At 36.1% G+C, this 14,421-nt stretch overlaps 1 long non-coding RNA gene across 4 annotated transcripts in view; it reads right to left on the reverse strand.

Moving 5' to 3' along the window:
* Positions 1–1,850: 1,850 nt before the first annotated feature.
* LOC123611366 overlaps positions 1,851–14,421 on the reverse strand; it is a 416,378-nt gene continuing 403,807 nt past the window's right edge. For 3 of the 4 annotated variants that reach the window (XR_006718620.1, XR_006718619.1, XR_006718622.1), the window contains 2 exons: positions 12,351–12,582; positions 4,396–4,828 (listed from right to left, as the gene is read on the reverse strand). This is a non-coding gene — a long non-coding RNA (uncharacterized LOC123611366). Of the gene's footprint in view, positions 1,932–4,395; positions 4,829–12,350; positions 12,583–14,421 lie in introns of those variants that run through there. The other variant, XR_006718621.1, reaches the window with a different exon arrangement.

Genomic DNA, 14,421 nt, shown 5'->3' on the forward strand with positions numbered 1-14,421 from the left:
ATATGAAAGAGTTATAACCCACTAAATAGCAAATTCTTAAATGTTGATCAAAGTCAGATTAAACCATTCTCAATGCCACAAGTGAAAAAGTGCTAGGCAAATACTGTTAACTCTCAAATATTAGTACATTGCTCTTTTGTTGTTTTGTTTTGCATTATTGATCTTCATTTTTAAAATTCCTTTCCCAGCCATTGTCTGACTTTTTAATCACCAAAAAAAGGTACTGGAGTCTTGGTTCAATGAACAAGGTAGACAGGAAAGAAACTTTGAAACTTAAATCAGTCTTAGATAAGTTACAATAATGGACAGGGATGGGCTGGGATAAATGTCACTTGCCTTGGAGCAAAATTTAAGGGGGCATGAAAAAAACTCAATAATTAAAATAATATTTTGAAAATAAACAAAAATTAACACAAAAATCCATGATGAAAAAAATTAAAATTAGAAATAAAGGTGGGCTATTATTTATTTGTTTTTCCATCCTATATTTTTGCATAACTGGAACAGTTATTTCTAACTAGCCCATAGTTTTTAGCCAAGGTGGCCCTCATGGTGTCTGCCAGGTGGTTTATGAGGACTGACAATGGTGTGTGAACACTGTTTTGATTGTAGAACTTTTATTAACTCTTTCCACTTGGTTTAAACTATGAGAGGATATTTTGATAAATATAGAGATGCACACATAGTTTTTCTTTTGCCTCACCTCCAACATGGCTCTGCCTAGCACTGATAATGGAGTGAGTTCCAAGCAGCTGACAATTCCGAATGCATCTATTAACATTTAGGTTTGAAGATGAGTGTGTTTAATGTTCTGGGAATTTGTTTCACACACAGTTAGAGGTTATTTAATTAACTCCTAAAGAAATTAAAATGTATCCTACTTTTCCTATCAACATTTTGGAATGCCAAGGTCCGTCTTACCACTGCTCTAAGCAAAGAGATGTATGCCTCATCCCTAGTATAGTGCTTGACATGAATTAGCTACCAAATACATGTTAGTTCTCTGATCTTGCAAAGTCCTACAGGTAGAAAAAGACACTGGGGTCTTAATTGTTAAGGAAGAGTAGTAATAAATAGTAATCATTCAAGTTTATTACACTTGATAACCTCAAAAATTCCTCTCCTTCTCCTTCTTCTCCTTCCTCTTCCTGGTCATTTATATTTCTTTCCAAGGCTAGGAAGCCCTAGGTCCCATCTCTCAAAGCCAAAATTAAGTATAACCAAACATCTTTTCCCAGCTTCTTTCCCCTACAGGCAAGAACTAAAAAAAACATGGCATCTAAGTTCCTGTGAGTTTCTACTTTATCTCAATGTGTGAAACTTCTTGAGGTCATGTTCAGTGTCTTGAATATCATACATTTTTTTGATAAATGCATGTTGAATTAAGTGCCATGAATGTGAATTGTAGCAACAGTCTGACTACCAATTTTTGGCTTGTTTTTGCCTGGGTTACAGTGGCTGGTGGCTTTCATGTGCCTGGCTAATATCAGTCTGGAGCAGCACAATGCTTTGTATGGGGATTATCAAAAGTACCTGGAGAGAGCCAAGTCCTCAGGAAATTCAACCCATATCATGCTGTGTTGGTTCCCAGGGAGAATTTTAAAAGATTTCTAGGCAAAATAACCTTGTTGTTTGATTAGAAGGGATCGAGTTAGCCTGAATCCCTCACCTACAGGGGGAAGATCTTTGCCTTACATACAGTACCAAAATTAGAGGGGAAAAAATGAAAACTTGTATATTACAAAAACACCCAAAAATACAGGGTAAGAGCAAGCTGTAATGCAATTTTTATTTTTATTTTTTTTATTTTGGAGTGGAAGGTTAGAGAGAAACTTACCATCTTACCATGCAGGTAGTTTGAAAATCTCCTACAAATCCATTCTAAGTTTCTGGTATATCCCCATTTTCTCCAGTTTGCAAATTTACCCACACTGTGAAAAAAATAACATAAATCAAAAGAATAATAATGATGGTGAGAATTTTAATCTCATTTCAGGCGGGTAGGCCACAGATTAGGGGATGGGGACTCTCAAGGCTCATAAACAACAACCTTAAGTATGCATAGCCTTAGAAACAAGTCAAGGAATAATAGCTAGATCCAGTCATGTAGAATGTTTTCATATAGTGTATTTACCTTCTAGTTTTAAGGGCAGCACAAGGAAATATGTCTAAAGATACTCATTGAAGATACTGTACTCATTGAAGAACTAATTGTTGATTATTTCTACACAACCCCTCCAAATATGCATCTAGCCTCTAAGAAAACAAAAGTCAACCATATGATGCTGCTTAAAATAACCTAATGAGATGTTATGCAGAGAGTAGATATTTAATACATTTGAAGTTAGATTTTGAGATTGGCTATGCTTATATGTAAACCTCTTATAAGCAATGTTATGTGATTTTGAGTTTTGCTCAGTAGAGAAATGTATATATATATATATATATATATATATATATATATTTTTTTTTTTTTTCCTAGATCAAAATAATTTTTTTCTTTTTACTATGTGGTCATTTATAATCCCACTAAATATAAAATGATTTCACCAATTCACTATGTACAATATAAATAATGAATCTTTTACCATTGTTTTCTCAAGATATCCAAAATCTGAAATGAAATATTATCCTGTCTACTCACCAAACAACAACAACAACAACAACAACAACAAAACCCCCAAAACCAACCAACCAAACAACCAAACAAACAAAAACCCAAAATAAAACAAAAACCAAACTACATTATAAAATAGTGTTAGTTATATAGGATAAAAATTTGGCCATGTATTATTGATCTTACGGAGGTAATCTTGCAGAGTGTAAAGCTAGCTTAGAGTGTCCTAAAACATAGAGTTATTAGAGGAAATATTTTTGATACCTTTAGTGCAGAACAATTTGACCTGGATCTTGAAAGCCAGACAGCCTAGTTTAAAAGTGATAGGTAGTGATGTAGCTGGTATTACTGCTGCTCTAAAGGGAAAGTTTAGTAGCATTTTTCACTTGAAGTCTATTGACTGAAATGGAAGGAGGGTCTGAGAGAGAAACTGATAGCTAAGAATTAGTTACATTTTCTTTCAGTTTGGGTGTCTGGCAAAATAATAGTTCTAAAACCTTAATGTACAGCATTTGAAAATAGAAACTTCTAGGACTTCCTGACCCTTTTAGTGTATTCACAATAGAGGTGTCCATGTTGTGATTGCAGTGGACAAGAGGCGGTCAGCGTACTCCGGCCAGTGAGCTGCTTAATGAGAGAAGATAAATCTCTGGTTTTCACATGTTATTAAAGAAGTCTTTGAAAATACTGATGTTTAGTTTGGTTTTCAGCTGGACACTCAGAGGTGGTTAACCTCCCAGACCAATTGGAGTCATGTTAAAAATACTCTGGAATGTGTGGTTGGTTAACTGCAGGTGTTTGGCTGTGAAAGTTGAAAAAGCGCAAACATGAAGTTAGAACATTGTGACGATATGACTGGTTCTTAATGACTTGAATGGAAGCTGAGAGAAAACAACATTTATTACCAATTTATTTCCTTTTCAGAAGTGTCTCTATGATGCCAAACATCTGGATGAAAAGCAAGAAGGCTTAGAGAATCCTTTGCAAAGATTTTGTCCTCATCCATTTAGTCATTCACTTATTCAATAAACATTTATCAGGTGTTTATTGTACACTCACCAAAGAGCTTAGCAGGGGAGGAAGTTATGTACACATACTAATATTATTATAGAACTTAGAAATTGGAGAGTGCTACAAAAGACATGTAAATAAACTATTACACCTGAGCAGATTACTCATCTATAGGAGACTCAGGGACACCTTCTGAATGAGATAGCCTTGAGCTGAACTTTAAACTGGACGTTTTTATTCTAACGTGGAGTTTAGGCTATGTAACAAACACTCTTTCAATTGCAAAGTGTAGAAAACACAAGTAAAACACGACTTCAGGTACTGGGGAGGGTAAAATCCATTAGAGCATGATGGTTCTCATTCAAGCCACATGGCTGCAATACAGCGGGAACATTTTCTATAACGTTGAGAACAGAAGTGGAGTGGTGTGCTCAGTCCAGAATGTGAGAAGAGATTGGCTTAGAAAGAGATTGGCTGGTATTTATTAAACAATAGTCTACGATGTGATGTTGTAAAGGTAAATGCAGCTGTAAAAGTCAGATGAGGACTTCAACAGCATACAGAAGTAGAAGAAGCAGGGAAGATAAAAAGGGCTTAGATTATGATTGTGACAGCGAAGTTAGAGGGGTGGATATATATTCTATTAATTAATAAATTTTTATTTTAGAGATAGAAAGTGTGAGCAGGGGAGAGGGCAGAGAGAGAGAGAGAGAGAGAGAGAGAGAGAGAGAATCTTAAGCAGGTTCCATGCTCACCGCAAAGACCGACGAGGGGGCTTGATCCCACAACCCTGGGAACCTGACCTGAGCTGAAATCAAAAGCAACGAGCTAAAACAAAATACATATTTTATGGGAATTTTAATTCTATGCTTTTGGATTACCAACAATTCCTCATGTATACACATTGTTTTGTAAAAACTCAAAAGAACTCTGCGCCTTTTGTCTTAAGAACAGTAAGTTCTATTTTGCCAAGTATAAGGAAGTGTAGATGCCAAGAGTTTCAAGCTTTGCTTAATATTAAGTTACAACTCATATTTGAGGAAACTTGCAAAAACCTGGCACAATGTCATCACTGGAAAACAAAAGCAGCTTATAACCAATGGATTCCTTGGTACCTAACAAAATAATCCAAAGGATAACGCAGTAAATGCAGATGGAGACCAGATTCTTCAAGACTGGCAGCTGGTCCATCATGGATGTCTGGAAAAAAAAAAAACTTACAAATTAGGGGAAATTATTTTTTTAATGGAACATTTCATCACAACTATATAATCATAACGACATAGATTACATTTCTTAAATGCCAGGTGCTTTGATAAGGGCTTTGCAAACAATTCAATTTAATCCTCTCAACAGCAGTAGGAGGTAGGTGTGTTGTTACAACCATTTCACTGATGAGAACTGAGCAAGAGAGATGTTAGGTAACTTCTTCCAGTTTATACAGCCAGCAAGAAGTCGGTCTGGGATTTGAACTTCAGGATCTGATGTCAGGGCCAGGTTTACATCGGTTATTATGATACATTCCATTAGGATACAAATGTGTATTTTCTAAGGAAAGAGCATGAATAGTAATGACCAGTTAACCCCTCTCTGGTGAAAAGGATTTTTGGTATCCCTTTAGTTCAGTGTAGAAAGTTCAGTAGATTGAATTATGGAAATTTTCTTAATTCTAACTTATTGCCTTTATACCTGTACCACTTAATCTTTTCTAGTGTCCTGACTTCTTCAATGAAACAAAAGCTAAGGATATTCTTTCCATTAAAAAAAAAAAAAAAAAAAAAACCCAAACACATGCATAGAAACCATTGCTTAAAGCTTCAGAAAATGCATGGGCTCCAAGTAATTTAGGTTAAAGCCTCATCTTCCCCTTCCCTTGTAGCATCTTCTTAGAAAGTTAAATTTTGGTTAATTAGCAGGATGGAGGAGTCCCCTGACCCTGCCAAAAACCTCACTTATTTATTAGATGTGTTACTTATTAGATCAACAAAACTGTAGTGCTTAATTAGTCTTGTTCTTTTCTGGATATAAAGAGAATTCGTTGACTTGAGCAGGTATTCATGGTAGAAGGTAGATATTTGAACTGAATTGGGTAATCTCATACGCCACTTGAATTTCAATGTTGCATTAAAAATTTCACTGTATAAATGTCTGAGCCCAAGTAACCAAGAGCTCTCAAACACTCCAAAGGGCATTAAATGAATGACTTGAAAAAGATTAAATCTACTTTGTGTCAGTCAGTCCTTGTTTACCATAGTCCTGTCCCTGCAAGTTGTAGATGCATTCTAGCACTCCCTAAGCTATGATGCCAAACCCCAGAATTGAGGAGCTGTCAACTTGACAAGATATTGGTAATTTTTCTTCCTCCATCAAATTGGGGTAGTGAAGCCTGACTTCAATACATAGAATTGTGACTTTTCTAAATTGCTATTGTCATCTTTATGACATCAGATCTGACCCCAGAAAAACCCAGCCTTGTTTCTGATTTTTCTCACTGCAGTCCGGGACAATTACCAGCTCCTGCATTTAGCACACTAACTCACCCTTCACTCTTGGTCACCTCTCATATATGGGTGACTTCTAAGTAATAATGAATCATAATCCTTGTGACTTGGTAATTAACAGCCAGGTCTTCCTTAATAAGACTTTGCCTTCACATTTCCCTTATTCCTATCTTTCTATGCCTCAGTTTCAGATTCTACAAAGTTAGGATCATAATAATAGTTATCCATGGGATTATTAGTGAGGACTAAATGAGTTAATGCGCATGAAAAACATGGAACAGGGTCTGGCACTATCAGAATGTTGGCAGTGGCTGTTGTTAACAGGGTTGATAGTAGTTTTATTGCCCTGGCTTGAGCTCAGCCAAGAATGACAGGCGGCCAGTTCCAGCTACAGTCCATGGTAGCCTACAGTTACTAATAGCCAGTTTGAGAGGAAAAATTCAAATATATTTATTCAATAATTTTTGTGATGTCCACTATGTGTCAGGCACAGTGTTATTTGCTGACAACTCCCATGACCTAATAAAATCAGAGATGCTGTGCTAAAATAATAACTGAAAGTGTCACAAAGATATATTCAGAATATAATGTGACGCATGCCTAGAAACTTGGTCAGTGGAGTGAATGGTATTTTCTGGTCTACCATGGTTGAAGCAAAGATCCCTTTCCCAGCAGGGCTCCTGCCCTGGTAACTGACAAAGCTTAGTTTCTGCTCTCTTCTCTGCTCTTCTTATTTCTGTGGGCTTCCCATGGACAACCACAGTGCCTCACCTGTGGAGAGGGGTTTAGTCATTGCTCAGACATGGTAAACAGTTATGCTAGGCTCTTCTGATCTTATTTATCACGGTTTTTGACTCTCATATTGGTTCTGTAAGTTGATTCAGCCTAATGGATTTGTTTGGTGCTTAAGTTGTGTTAGGTATTGAGGGAAAAAGGTGAATGAATATTAAGCTGTTCTTGTCCTTTCAGGAGCATTATTATTCCATGTGGAGGAGACAGACTGCAAAGTAGGGCATCTCAATATGTTAAGGAGAGTCTGAGTTCACAGGGCACCATGGCACCCATTGATGTTAGAGCTTTCCCTCCACCTCCCGCTTCTCATTACAGCGCGTACCGCCCATTATGTGAAAACATGGTGTTCCTGACTCACAGTCTGTAGGAGTTGTACTCTGAGTTTTACATTCTGTTTTTTTCCAGTACTGGTAATGGGGCTGTACTGAATCATTTATTTACACTTTCTTGGCCAGTTTATTTTGACATATGACATGTATTTGCTGATGGAGAAAACACATGCAGCTTGTAAGTATGGTGCAATGTTTTTCCTTTGGAAATAGAAACAAGAGAGACCTCATTGAAGTTTTACTAGCTAAATAGCTTTCTGATGTTCCTAAATGGGTCCAAAGTAGTCCTGCAGTATCCCTTCTGTGTGTATATACATGTGTACACATGCATGTTGTGAGGGATGGGAAGGATATAATAACACCTATACAATGCACTGTTTGGATAGTATTTGGGGCGAAGAAAAACAAGTGGCATATTGTTAATTTGGACCCTTTTACATGTTTCTTGCCAGACTGATTTGTCTGGACTAAGCATCTATACTTTCCTTAATCCTTAGTGTTTGCTATAAAATAATTTCTTGTTCCACGCATTTTTAAATCGGTCTGGATCTAGACTCAGTCAATATTCCACATAGTGCAGGAATTGCTCTCACTTTATTGATTGGACATTGCTCGTCTAATTGTGGAGTAACTTACTTCCTCAGACTTACTGTGCCTGTGACTCTGGCTGAGCCAGCAGCCTCACCGGTGAGCTCAGGCCTCCCCACATGCAGTTCTCCTAACAGGTCCTTCACCTTTCCCCAAACGGTCTCTGCCCTTATATTCTTCTGGATTTCGTCCAGGCTGTTTATTCCATATGGAATAGCCTCTCTCTTCCCTTGACTCTACCTAGAGAACACGTCCTCACCTTTCAAGACCCATCTCAGATTCCGCCTGCCTGAGATGCCTCCTCCACCTTTCTGGCACAGTGTGGGGGCTCCCTGCACTGTGTTTCTGCTGCACTCTATACCCACCATGGATGCGTGTAACACCCATGACTCAGTACTGTAATGACTCATTTCTGTTTTGTTCTTTTTTTTTTTAATCAACAAAACTTTGAGCTCCATTTGGATAGGAAACTTCAAGTCGTCTGACACTTCCTGATGACCCAACACAGTGCCTGCCATATACAAGAATTTCAACTGTGAACCAGATGAGTAAACTTTATAGTAATATTTAAAGAAACATCAAGAAGAGTATTATGTGGCTCTTTTCTCTTACCCATACTCAACTGTGTCAATCATCAATTAGTCCCTCTTTGGGCTTCCTTATTCTTCTTTAATATTGATTGTCATCTTTCTTTCATGTATTTGCTTTTAGTACTGCAAAGCATTAGCACTTGATGTGTTTATAGTTGCCTGGTGGTTTGATGTATTAATATTTTAAGTACTGTTGGGTTTAATAGCCTCTCTTTCTCTAAACTAGACCCACCAGTGAGATAATGCTGGATGCCTTCTCACTGCTCCTGTCTCTAAGATGCTTTAGCCGTTCAATCCTGAGTGGAACCATTTTCAAGGCAGAAGTGGCTTTTTGCTATTCTGCCTAGTAATTTAAGGAATGATTTTGAATCATATTTTCCTGCCGTAGTGGTTCATATCTTCATTTTTTTGTGACCAAAATTTATGAATAAAGATCAGGACACTTAGTTTTTCTCAATCATCTTAAACTGTCATGATCCCTGTTTCCCAGTCAGAGCAAGATTTTCTTGCAAGTTGTGATGCTCACTCCACCAACTCATTCTTGTGATGGAAGAACCTTCTGCACACTGAATGGGCTTCATGCTTTCTGTTATTGTTTTTAAAGCTAGATCTTGTCAGATACCTGCCTTTTGTTCACAGAGAAGCACTGCCATTTTCTTCCAGATATAATGGGAATGAAAAATGCCTCCCCAAACAAAAACATAAAATACTTTTTTTTACATATGCTGACAAAGAATGTAGTCTCAGAAAAGATTTCCTTTTGTGATAAATTAAACTCCAATTCATGAATCTTTAAAATTATTCCTTCCTTCCTGCTGTGGACATGAATTTCTAAAGTGTGTGTGTGTGTGTGTGTGTAGACATTAATTATTGACAGAGTGAAAAGTCGAACAAACCATGGCAAAAAATTCATCTTCATAGTAATTTATACATCCACGTCTCCTTGCTTTTCCTAATCCTGTTTCCTTATTATTTTAATGGTTTCTACCTTTACTACTAATGCATGAATGTGCCTTTGCCAACTCATCTTTTTAGTTGAAAAGTAAAAGCTATGAAATACAAACACACTTTGAAGTTAATAATAATAAGCTAGTATTTATTGAACACTTTCATGTAACCAGCACTCTAGTAAGGATTACCTCATTTTGGTCATGAATTATAATCAAAATGGAAACACTAAATGAAATCCTTAAAAGCAAAGTAGAAGCAGTACATTTATAAACCATAGAAATACCCTGAAAATTTCTTTTGTCCTTACATAAGCGCAGCCCTCAGTCTGTATTTGATCTCCAGTTACCACAGACAAATTCATCTCACTCTCTTTTCTCACTTTCATTTTAGTCAGAGAACATTAAAGAAATAGTATTTCTGGGGTACTGTGCCATTCGGGCATTCTTAGTGTATCAGTGCGTCACATATACTCAGGGGAGTTGTGAATAGTTACAGGAAATGAGACCTACAGAAATGAGGACCCATTTACATACCTTACTGTTAACTATTTTAACTCTGAAAATAGGCAGTATTTTTTTTAGAGGTTTTTAAGTTTCCAGTATAATTAACATACAGTGTTAAATTAGTTTCAGGTATACGATATAGTGATTCAACAATTCCATACATTACTGAGTGCTCATCACAATAAGTGTAGTCTTAATCCCCTCCACCTATTTCACCCATCCCCCCACCCACCTCCCTTCTCTTAACAACAAAACAAAATCAGTTTGTTCTCTATAGTTGAGCTTATTTTTTTGTCTCTTTTTTTCTTGTTCATCTGTTTTGTTTCTTAAACTCCACATATGCATGAGATCATATGGTATTTGTCTTTCTCTGATTGACTTATTGCACTTAGCATAATACACTCAGTTCCATCCATGTTGTTGCAAATGGCAAGATTTCATTCTTTTTTATGGCTGAGTGATATTCCATTGTATGTAAATACCAGTTCTTTATCCATTCATCTATCGATGGGACACTGGGGTGGCTTCCATACTCTGGCTATTGTAAATAATGCTGCAATAAACATAGGGGTGAATATATCTTTTTGTATTAGTGTTTTCGTATTCTTTGGGTAAATACCCAGTAGTGTGATTATTGGATCATAGGGTACTTCTATGTTTAATTTTTTTGAGGAAACTCCACACTTTTTTCCATAATAGCTGCACAATTTGCATTCTCACCAACAGTGCACGAGTGTTCCTTTCACTCCACATCCTCACCAACACTTTTTGTTTCTTATGTTTTTGATGTTAGCCATTCTGACAGGTGTGAGATGATATCTAATTCTAGTTTTGATTTGCGTTTCCCTGATGATGAGTGATGTTGAGAATCTTTTCATGTGTCAAAACAGGCAGTATTAAATTCGTACTTTGCTGTGTTCAGTCAGTCTAACGTAGCAAGTTAATTATTTTTAATTTTTTGGTAGTAAATAATAGCAAAAGAAGAAACAAAGAGATGTAAAAGTGTCTTCTCTCAAGGACTTTGAGAAACCAAAGTGATCTTATACTTTAGAGAAAAAGTGATTTTACAGAGTTGGAAGTAAAACCCAGGAAGATTCAATATCCTGCCCAAAGTCACAGAACCAGTTAGCAATGAGTAAGGTGAAACCCACATCTACTGTCTCCTGTGCAATTCTCTCTTGACCACAGAGAATATCTTCTTCTAGAATTTCTCCCTTTCCTTTTGATTTCCTTATCCCCTTTATTTTATTTTATTTTATTTTATTTTATTTTATTTTATTTATTTTTGTAACAACATGATACTTTTTATTACTCTTTCCTCTGCTTCAAATTTGTCTTGCTGGTTTCTCTATACCCTCTTGCCTTTGCCTTCTTTTCTTGGTTTATAAAAAGTTTTATTTCCCCTGCAGAATTTCTTTGTTTTTATCATTTTAATGATTTTAAATTACCTCTTACTTTTACTATTTTCACTCAGAGACTCTGAGAAGGGATTAGAAATTTTGAGATGTTGGATGTCAATTGTCCAAATCAAATTAGCCAAAATAACAACCAAAAGCCAATAATGAAGAAAAATGCTGTTTAGCCAAGTATGTTCATCTTGGGTTTGTATTTGCTATTTTTTTTTTAATAGTACAGCTGTTGCAGCTGAATCCTGTATGTTGAAATTTGGATGGTTTTCATTTTGGAAGACAGTAATAAATCTGAGAGTAGAATAGTTATTCTAATAAAAATGTTTTTTTTTTTAAAAAGTACATATTTACACAGGAGAGAAAATAAATGCAGTGTTGTTGGTTATTTATTGCTTTTAATTCACAATTTAGCAGTTACTTACCACACAATCTTATATTTATTCTCTGGTTATTTTATGTTGGCTCCATTTTCCAAGTAGAGTGCCATAAGACTACTGTGCCCAGTTTATATGCTAATTTTAAGTTTCAAATGTACTTGTATTGTGTATATGCATTAAAAAAAAGACATATATCTGCTCAAATAAACTCCATTTCCTGCCTTGTCTGAATCACATGTCAGGATCAAGTTCAAATAAGAGGGCAGACACTGACCCATATGCCCCCTTGACTGAAGAAGTAGAAAGTGTTGTACACACAAAAACTGAGAAATGGTAAGATACCCTTTATCTTTCTCGTATCTCCCCATGGTGATCTCCTTTGACCTTCACCAGTGACCTGCACATGTGAGGCCTGCGATGTAACACAGTAAGGTTAAGATAGGAGAAGTATAAAGGGAGGCTTGGGAGAGACCTGTTATGAGCACAGGCACCTTGGCATTTTAGTAATATCACCATTGCCATTAAAATGCAATGGTTTGTTCAAGCTGCCTTGAAAAAAACTTTAAAAACATACAAAAACATTTAAAGGCATTTAAAAGCCCTTCATCTGTGTATGCATGTGTATTTAGTTATTTTGTTTGGCCCAAAGAGGATTAAAGAGACCAAGGGAATGTTCACTCACCGTTTCCAACTTTGCCGTTTTGCCGCAAAGTGTCATTTCTGATCACTGGTTTAGTTAAACATGTGCACAGAGCACGTAATTGTCGTCCAGGTTGATCTGAACAACACTGCTCCAAATTTCTGGCAGGAGTTATGATCAGAACACAACATTCATGAGAAATTAGACTTGGCCCACAACATACTCAGTGCACAAAGGAATCCAGGCAGTGGGTCTAGTAAAAATGAGGAAGTGGCTGTAAAAGAAATGTCACATATTCACCTCTCTTTGTATTCTTTTTGATGGTGATTTTTATAGAAATTTTATTCTGTTTCCTATCCACCTGCCTTTAATAATGTGTTTTCCCCTCTTAATTGTTCATTCAAATCTGCACTACAATTGAGTTACAGAATGAATACAGAAGCATCTAAAGGCCCTGGCTGGGAAAACAGAATTTAAAAAGATAAAGTAAATGAAGAAGACTACATTGTCTACCACTCCAGTCCAAAATGGTTTCTCCCTTCCTTGTCTTCTGTAATGTTTTAATCTGTACTGCTATATCAGTCCTGATTGTCTGCTCTACCATACTTATGCCGGTTCAAAAGACAGAATAGTATATAATCAAATAAATTAGTTGTCTGTAAACTATCAAGTATCGCTGCATAGGCAGTGTATTTAAACTTATTTTATATGTTACTTCCGGTTCTCAATTTATGTCATAATTACTCTAAAAATTTTCTCTTACCTAGCCTCATGCTGGACAAAAGGAGGGTCTATATTATTGACTCACTTAATAATCATTAATTATAATTTTTGAAAATTATTCTCAACCACTGAAGAGCACACTGACTCAAGGCTAATATCCTTCAACGATAATCCCATTAAAGCCAGTAGCTTCTGAGAGAAACCTTCAATTGGAAAAAGAGTTCAGTTTCCTTTATTCCTAAATACATGTTTCCTTTCCCTTTTGAATAAATCAGGTAGATTTTTCCATTTGAAAATAATGATTATTTCTACATTGGTACAAAGTTCTAGATGTACCAAAAGCCTTTAATAAAAAAACAATTAAAAAATTGACTCTCATGACTATTAGTAATCCATTAACAGTAATCTCCTTGAAGATAGAGACTCTCAGGTATTATTTTTGAATTGTTTTCAGCACATAACAAGTGATGTTATAGAGGCTTCATTAAGGCATGTTGAATAAATGAACAGAGAGGTTTGATACTAGGGGAGTACATCTGTGACCGGCAGACCTTGGCTGTAACTATTGCTACCAAAGGAGAATTAACAGCATGAAAGGTATCTCATGATCAAATGAAAAATAGCATGAAAATGCCTTTTAATTTAGGAGTCATACTCCTGGGCTAATCACTGAGCATGAAGTTGTCTATAAAAGGGACACTTCCTATGAAAATGATTTGTTAACATTCATTTCATGATGGAGGTTTTACCACACGATACCTAGGTTTGCTCTGATAAGGATATCCAGTTGGAATTGCTACCTTATTTATATTTTATCTTAATAAGGGAAATGTGTCTAAATTAATTGGGAAAGATAAAGCACATGCAAAGCAGAGAATGAAGAAACATCAGTGATAGAAGGAAAAATCTGTAACCAGAGATAAAGAATTTCTTGATATTAAACCCAATAAAAAACACTTAAAAGGAAATGCACCATGTGCAAACCTCCATCAGTTATCTGTCTCCTTTGCTGAATCCAGCTCCTTTTCCTCCTCTGTAATCGTCTCCCAAGGTTTCTACTCCTCCCACAGTGTGCTCTATTTATCCCATTATTCACTGAAGCCATGGCTGGAGTTTGAGTGCAAGGCCATATTTGCAACTCTATGCAGATTTCTGTTTTAACATCCTATTTTCATTTCAAATTTAAGAACAGAACATCTGAACCCACTCACTTTAAAGTAACTCTTTTGCCTAACTTCCTTATTTTCTTCTTCATTTAGTCACCTATTAGGGAAACTTGATCTTCTTTTATTTGCTACAACCAAATTCGCTCTGAAGCATGTATTTTTTAAAACATGTATGGAGAATTTGTAAGAAAAGGGCACATTTACAAGGGTTTTACTCCCTCGTA

This window comes from Leopardus geoffroyi, chromosome C2 (assembly GCF_018350155.1).
Source record: "Leopardus geoffroyi isolate Oge1 chromosome C2, O.geoffroyi_Oge1_pat1.0, whole genome shotgun sequence".
Classification (NCBI taxonomy): Eukaryota; Metazoa; Chordata; class Mammalia; order Carnivora; family Felidae; genus Leopardus; species Leopardus geoffroyi.